Below are 8,881 nucleotides of genomic sequence, written 5' to 3' on the forward strand. Positions count from 1 at the left end.
AAAAAAAAGAAAGAGAAACCATAAGTTACACATTTTGAAAAAACTGATAATTACCAAAAATATATTAAAATCCAGAAAAACAAGATATCTTAACTAACACATCTGACCCCTCTATAATATGTTTTTCTAAATTTGAGAACTGCAAATATTTTGATAATCTCTTCACTTAACAATTTTGTAATTTAATTTTCTATAGAGAGAAAAGATAGATTCAGTCATTCTTCCATCATGACAGCTTCTGACTCTGGATATTTCAAGCTCGTTCTTTCTCCAGAGCCCTCACATTTCTGACATCAGGCACCCTGGGCCTTGTTCATAGTATGATACTCCCTCTGGCCCTAGATCTTCTCATTGGATTAGTTAATACGTTGGTCAGAGAGACTATTTCTGGAAACAACCCAAGTGTCCATCAACTGATGAATAGAGAAACAAAATGGAATATTATTCAACTGTAAAAAGGAATGAAGTATTGACTGATGGTATATCATAAACGAATCTTGAAAATATGCTAAGAGGAAGAAGCCAGGCACAAAAGGGCTTGCTCTGTTATGTAGGCTGGAGTGCAATGGCACAATCTGGGTTCACTACAACCTCCACCTCCTGGGTTCAAGGGATTCTCATGCCTCAGCCTCTCGAGTAGCTGGGATTACAGACATGCACTACCACATCTAGCTAATTTTTGCATTTTTAGTAGAGACGGGTTTCACCATGTTGCCCAAGCTGGTCTCAAACTCATGGCCTCGTGTGATCTGCCTGCCTCTGCCTCCCAAAATGCTCGGATTGCAGGCATGAGCCACCACACCTGTCTGGTTCTATTTATATGAAAAGTCCAGGACAGGCATATCCATAGAGACAAAAAATAAGAGTAGATTAAAAGATAGAAGCTGGTAGTGAGGGAGGGAAAAATGGGAAGTGACCACTAATGAAATTCTTTGTAGGGGTAATGACAATGTTCTAGAATTAGTTGTGATTGTTGCACAACCTTTTGAATATACTAAAACCACCGGATTGTATACGTTAAAAGTCAATTTTACGGTATGTGAGTTATCTCTCGATTTTTTTAAAAAGTGAGAGGCATTCTTGGAAGCATTTCCTACATTCAAATAGCTAAAAATAGCTATACCCAAAAGTGCCTGAAAACTATGTAAATATTATAAAGATGAAAGAAAAATGAAGTGTGTTTTCTACTTTCACATACCACTCAATACAATACTTCTAAAACCAGATTCCACCCACCAGCCAGTTCTCCAGCAGACGTCAGCTGGGTGTCCTCTCTCGGTTCCACTCTGATGCTATCTACCTGGAGAGAGTATCGGATCCCACATGCCAAGTGCTAAGTTCCACAGGGCTTCCCCTCACCTTAGATGCCAGTTGCAAGCTCTCAGTTGTTTTACTTGTGCTTCTGACCCGACCAGCTGAAAATCGGGGTTCCCAAGACCCCTTCTGCAGGTTCAACTAATTTGCTAGAACAGCTCACAGAACTCAGAGAAACACACCTGCTTGCTTATTATAAAGAATGTTACGAAGTATACAGACAAAAGAAAAATGGAAGAGATACATAGGTCGAGGTATGGGAGAAGGGCTGTTTACAGGCCCCCAACCACCAGTCATCTCATTCATTTACAAAAGACACTCTTTTCACACCAGAGATTCCAATGGTGTTAGGAGCCATGTGCCAGGAACCAGGGGCTGAAACCAAATATATACAGTCATGTGCTGCATAACATTTCAGCCTAGGAAGGACTGTATTCACAACTGTGCTTCCATAAAATTATAATGAAGCTGGCTGGGTGCAGTGTCTCACACCTGTAATCCCAGCACTTTGGGATGCTGAGACAGGGAGATCACTTGAGATCAGGAGTTTGAGACCAGCCTGACCAACCATGGCCAACATGGTGAAACTCTATCTCTACCGAAAATACAAAAATTAGTCAGGCATGGTAGCACATGCCTGCAATGCTGGCTAGTTGGGAGGCTTCGGCAGGAGAATCACTTGAACCCGGGAGGTGGAGTTTGCAGTGAGCCCAGATCATACCACTGGACTCCAGCCTGAGCAGTAGAGTGAGACTCTCAAAAAAAAAAAAAAGATTGTAATGAAGCTGGAAAATTCCTATTCATGTCATAGCCATCAAAATGTCATAGAGCAATGCATTACTCACATGGGCGAGGTGATGCTGGTGTAAACAAACCTACTGCATTGCCAGTCATGTGAAAGTATAGCACATGCAATTACATATAGTATGTAGTACTTGATAATAAATGACTCTATCACTATGTTATGTATTTACTATACTATACTGTTTATCATAACTTTAGAGTGTATTCCTTCTACTTGTTTAAAAACAAGTTAACCGTAAAACTGGCAGGTCACTCTCCAGAGAAAGCATTATTACCAGAGGAAATGACAGCTTCAAGTATGTATTGACCCTAAAGACTTTCCAGCTGAACAAGATGTGAAGGCAAAAAACAGTGGTTTTGATGCTCCTTGTATTGTGTAGGCCTAAGCTAACATGTGTTTGTATCTTAGTTTATAACAAAAAAGTTTAAAAAGTAAAAAAAAAAAAAAAAAAAAGTACAAGAAAGCATATAGAATAAGGATATAAAGAAAATATTTTCATACAACTATACAATGTGTCTTTTAAGCTAAGTGTTATTACAAAAGACTCAAATTTTTTAAAAATTAAAAAATTACAATGTAGAAAAGTTATAGTAAGCAAAGGTTAATTCATTATTGAAGCAAGAAAAGTATTATTTTATCAATTGAGTGTAGCCTATGTGTGCAGTGTTTATAAAGTCTGCAGTGGTGTACAGTCATGTCCTAGGCCTTCACACCCACCCACCACTCACTCACTCACTGACTCACCCAGAGCAACTTCCAGTCCTGCAAGCCCCATTCATAGTAAGTGCTTATCAAGATATATCATTTTTTATCCGTTATACCACATTTTATTGCACCTTTTCTGTTTGGATACGTTTACATACACAAATATTTCCTATTATGTTACAGTTGCCTGCAGTGCAGTAACATGCTGTACAGGTCTGTAGCCTAGGAGCAATAGGCTATATCACCTAGCTTTGTGTAAGTACACCACTGGGTAATGTTCATATAATAAAGAAATTGCCTATTGATGCATTTCTCAGAACATCATATGCTCATTAATCAATGCATGGCTGTATTTTTTATTATATCATAAATATACTAAACCCAAACTAAATATATTCTTAATTTAAAATCCCTTTAGCCACATCCCAAAGTTCCCTGGGCTACTAAATGCCACATGCTATGGAGGGATGTTGTTGGAGAGGAAGTCAGTATAGATAGGGATCTTGGTTTTACTTTTACAAATTTTACAGGAGAGAGATCCAAAATGGCCGATTACTAGCAGCTCAGGATTGTAGCTCCCAGTGAAAGCGCATAGAACGAGAGGAGGCCACACTTTCAGATGAATTTCTGTTGCTCACGGACCAGGAGATTCCCAGCGGAGGAGCCCCATGGGTCGCCAGCGCGACCCTTGTGGCCGGTGCGGCAGGGCGGTTCTTGGTGCAGAGTAAATGGGACTGGGTCCCCTTTTGGTCAATGTTTGGAGCTCCGAGAAGGCAGAGTCACCCATTCAGCTGATTGAAAAAGGGACTCAAGAGGGAAGCCAGAGAGGAGATTCCCGGGCAGAAAAGCACCAAGAATCTTAACGCCACTGTTTTAGCCAGCGCAGTGGGTTGCTCAGATTTTGGTGCTGGGAATCAACAAGTTGGATGTCCATTCAGAGACCTAATTTGAAAGTCGGTAATTACAAAGATGACAGGTGGATAAATTTACAATGACGGGAAGAAACCAGCGTAAAAAGGCTGAGAATATTCAAAATCAGAATGCCTCTCCCTCTGCAGGGGATCACAGTTCCTGATCAACAAGGGAACAAGGCCTGATGGAGAATGAGTGCATTCCAATAACAGAATTAGGCTTCAGAAGGTGGATAATAAGAAACTTCTGTGAGTTAAAAGAACATGTTCTAGCCCAATGTAAAGAAAATAAGAATCTTGAAAAAAGGTTTGACGAAATCCTAACGAGAATAGACAATTTAGAGAGGAATATAAGTGAATTAATGGAACTGAAGAACACAACACGAGAACTCCGTGAAGTATGCACAGGTTTTAACACTCGAATTGATCAAGCAGAAGAAAGGATATCAGAGGTCGAAGGCCAACTTAATGAAATGAAACGAGAAGACAAGATTAGAGAAGAAAAAGTAAAAAGGAATGAGCAAAGTCTCCAAGAAATATGGGACTATGTGAAAATACCTAATTTATGTTTGATAGGTGTACCTGAATGTCATGAAGAGAATGAATCCAAGCTGGAAAATATTCTTCAGGGTGTTATTCAGGAAAACTTTCCTAACCTAGTAAAGCAGGAAAATACTCAACTTCAGGTAATACAGAGAACACCACAAAGATATTCCTCGAGAAGAGCAACCCCAAGACACATAATCGTTAGATTCACCAGGGTTGAAATAAAGGAGAAAATTCTAAGGGCAGCTAGAGAGAAAGGTCGGTCAGGTTACCCATAAAGGGAAGCCTATGAGACTCACAGAAAATCTCTCAGCAGAAACCCTACAAACCAGAAGAGAGTGGGGGTCAATATTCAATATCCTCAAAGAAAATAATTTTCAACCCAGAATCTCATATCCAGCCAAACTAAGCTTTATAAACGAAGGAAAAATAAAATTTTTCATGAACAAGCAAGCACTCAGAGATTTCATCACCACCAGGCCTGCTTTACAAGAGCTTCTGAAAGAAGCACTACACACAGAAACAAACAACCAGTATCAGTCATCCCAAAAACTTACCAAAAGGTAAAGAGTATCTTCATAATGAAGAATCCATATCAGCTAATGGGCAAAATAGCCAGCTAGCATTAAATGACAATATTAAACTCATAAATATCAATATTAATCCTAAATTTAAATGGATTAAATGCCCCAATCAAAGGCACAGACATGCAAATTGAATAAAAAGTCAAAACCCATCAGCATGCTGTATCCAGATCCATCTCATAAGCAAGGACACACAAAGACTCAAAACAAAAGGTTGGAGGAAGACTCACCAATCAAATGGAGAGAAAAAAAAAAAAACAAAAAAACCCGGGAGTTGTAACTTTCGTCTTTGACAAAATAGGCTTTAATAGTAACAAAGACTAAAAGAAACAAAGAAGGACATTACATGATGGTAAAAGGATCAATGTAACAACAGGAGTCAATGATCATAAATATATATGCGCCCAATATAGGAGCACCCAGATACATAAGACAAGTTCTTAATGAGTTATAAAGAGACTTGGACTCCCGCACAATAATAGCGGGAGACTTTGACACCACATTGTTAATATTCGACGGATCAACGAGACAGAAAATTAACAGGGACATTTATGATTTGGACTCAGACCTGGAACAAGTAAACTCAGTGAATATTTATAGAATTCTTCACCCCAGGTCCACAGAACATACATTTTTTTCAGTATCACATTACACCTATTTTGAAGGTGACCATATAATTGGAAGTAAATCACTCTTCAGCATTTGCATAGCATTTCACAGATTTAAATGAAATATTGGTTGGCTGTTTGTTTGTTATTTTCTTCCCTTATTTCTTCCTGTCTCTGCTGTTAAGTACAATTATTGGCATAAAAGAGGTTTTTAATACCTATTTTTAGATTGCATTCCAGCCTGGGAAATAGAGCAAGACTCCTGTTCTCTCTCCCCCTTTCTCTTTCTCTATCTTTCTTTAAAAAAAAAAAATTTTTTTTACAAAAACATATGAAGGTGAATACATTGTGTAAGCATCATAATTAATCCCTTCATGCCCAATTACCCACCCTTGTGTAGACCACACACATTTAAAAATGACTAAGTGGTTCTGAATCTCTTTATACAGCTTCTTGAAGGGAAGCAAAATAATGATTTCTTGAATCATTAGTTCCTATTTACAGTGAACCTGAGTAGACTGACACATTTATCCAAAAGAAAGAAAAAGAGAGAGAGAAAGAGAAAAAAAGAAAAAGAAGAAAAGAAAGAAAGAAAAGAGAAAGAAAGAAAGAAAGAAAGAAAGAAAGAAAGAAAGAAAGAAAGAAGAAAAAGAAAAGAAGGAAAGAAAAAAGAAGGAAAAACAAAAGTTTTTAATTGTTCAGGACTAACCATTTTTTCCACCTTCTATGAAATAGAGACCCTCTCATTGGAATCTCTCTCAACAGAGCCTGCCTCTCCCCAAAGGATCAAAGCCCAAATTCCATTTCACCACCAGAGCCTAAGGAGAATCCCAGAGCCCTCCAAATTCTCTCTGCACTGACAACAGCCCCAAAGACTGGGGCTTGCCCTGGACTGCCCTCTGCCCAGCTGTGGCCATGCACCTGGCTACCTCCTTCTCAAGCTTGTCTCCTCCTCACTTGGGTTGGACTCAGATGCCCTTCAGTCCTCCAGCTGCCTGAAACCAAACTGCTTCTCAGCCTAGAAGAGCGGCCCTGCCAAACCCAGGAGCCTGAAATATTGTCATTTGGGGATTACATAATTCCAAACTCCAAAATGCAACTAGAGATAGTTTTCTGACATTGAGTGTGTTTTACTGACCCATTTCCCAATGACCAAAACTATATTCATTTGGATGTAAACTTCTTACTTCCCACATAGGCATTAACAAGAAATCAGCTTTAAGAAAATAAATTGTCAGGCTGGGCGCGGTGGCTCAAGCCTGTAATCCCAGCACTTTGGGAGGCCGAGGCGGGTGGATCACGAGGTCAAGAGATCGAGACCATCCTGGTCAACATGGTGAAACCCCGTCTTTACTAAAAATACAAAAAATTAGCTGGGCATGGTGGCGTGCCTGTAGTCCCAGCTACTCAGGAGGCTGAGGCAGGAGAATTGCTTGAACCCAGGAGGCGGAGGTTGCGGTGAGCCGAGATCGCGCCATTGCACTCCAGCCTGGGTAACAAGAGCGAAACTCCGTCTCCCAAAAAAAAAAAAGAAAGTAAATTGTCCTTTCTTCCAAACTTCGCACACCCTCTCTTTATGTTGCTTACAGAAAAATGGTGAATAGCCACTAATCCCAAGGACCATCAGAGGGTTGGTTTCTGAGATATCTGGCTAGTCTAGCCAGAACTGAGACTTTTATTTCAAAATGGTAGACGATGTACAAGCTGTAGTTTCCTCCAAATTTCTAGAAATAGTTGTACTTAAAAACGAGATTAAGAATTTGGCTATAGATAATTTAAGGAATAAAAGTTGCAGAGGTTGCTTTTTCTTTTCTTGAAAAGGAGCCTTGCTCTGTTGCCCAGGATGGAGTGCAGTGGTATGATCTCAGCTCACTGCAACCTCTGACTCGTGGGTTCAAGCGATTCTCTCACCTCAACCTCTCAAGTAGCTACGACTACAGGCATGCATCACCATGCGAGTGTAATTTTTGTATTTTTAGTAGAGACAGGGTTTCACCATGTTGACCAGGCTGGTCTTGAACTCCTGACCTCAAGTGATCTGTCCACTTTGGCCTCCCAAAATGCTGGGATTACAGGGATAAACCACAGCTTTTTTCCTTCCTTCCTTCCTTTCTCTTTCTTTTTCTCTCTCTTACTCTCTCTCTCTTCTCTTTCTTCTCTTTCTTTCTTCAGGGTCTTGCTCTGTCACCCTGGCTGGAGTGCAGTAGTACTGTCATAAGTGATCCTCCCACCTCAGCCTCCCAAGTAGCTGGGTCCACAGGTGAGTGCTACCATGCCCAGCTAATTTTTTGTAGAGATGGGGTTTTACCATTTTGCCCAGGCTGGTCCCAAACTCCTGGCTCAAGTGACAGCCTGCCTCAGCCTCCCAAAGTGTTGGGATTACAGGCATAAGCCATTGTGCCCAAGAAGGTTGGCCTTTCCAGGAGACCAATAAGAAAGGTGGGCTATGCCTGGAGGCTGTATACACTTGGAGCAGAAAGGGGTCCGAGGCAACCGACAGGGTGAAGATGTGAAAACAGCAGCTACCAGGCAGCAGTGATGGGGAATCTGCCTCCGGGCCACACTAGGTCAGAGACAGGGTAACAGGTGGCTGGTGACCTTAGGAAGGAGTGGGGAGTACCAACACCCAACAGAGCAACCACTAAATGGCCCTGCCAGGTGACACATCCTATCCTCCCTCTTCCTGAAAGCAAGTCAGAATGCAAATCATAAGGGAAATTCTTGTCTCTCCCAAAAAGACCATGCAAACAGATGGAAAGAGTCTAACAGGAAATCTCAACCACAAAGATGAGCCCACAATCAAGAAACATAAACATCAAGAAATGGAAGAACTTATGGATAATAACACAAAGGTGGTGGAGCAATCAGAACGGCACTTCAAGACTGAATCCTGGTTTCCTAGTTCTCAGGCCACCATTCTTTTCCCTTCTCCACACTGCCTCCTTCCCTAAGTCAGGCACTCCCTATACAGTAAAAGAATTTTAAAGACATTTCTTTATTTCCCCAATAAAAGCTATTTGGGAGAAAGAACTTGTGTTAGAGTAAGACCCATACAAATAGATATCTATTTCATTTCCCAATTTGAAAAAGGACCTTATTATCCACCCTAAAATTTATGTATCCCATTCTATTCACAGGTCAACTTCCCCTCTTCTCTCTAGAAACACTGCAACTGCTTTCTAGCTCTTCTTGCAGTCTCCAGGCTCCGCTCTTCTCACCCGCCCATCTATTCTTCACACGTTAGCCAAAGAGATCTTTCACTGCAGCTGCTCCAAAACTTTAAACATCTCCCTGTAGCCTGAAAAGAGTCACATTCCTTAAAATGACCTACAAGACCCTGTAGCATCTGGCTCCTGCCTTTTTGTCTAGTCTTATCTCTAGATACTTCGACAACCACCCCACCCCATC

This window comes from Sapajus apella, unplaced genomic scaffold (assembly GCF_009761245.1).
Source record: "Sapajus apella isolate SASKATOON/1434 unplaced genomic scaffold, GSC_monkey_1.0 scaffold74, whole genome shotgun sequence".
Taxonomy (NCBI): Eukaryota; Metazoa; Chordata; class Mammalia; order Primates; family Cebidae; genus Sapajus; species Sapajus apella.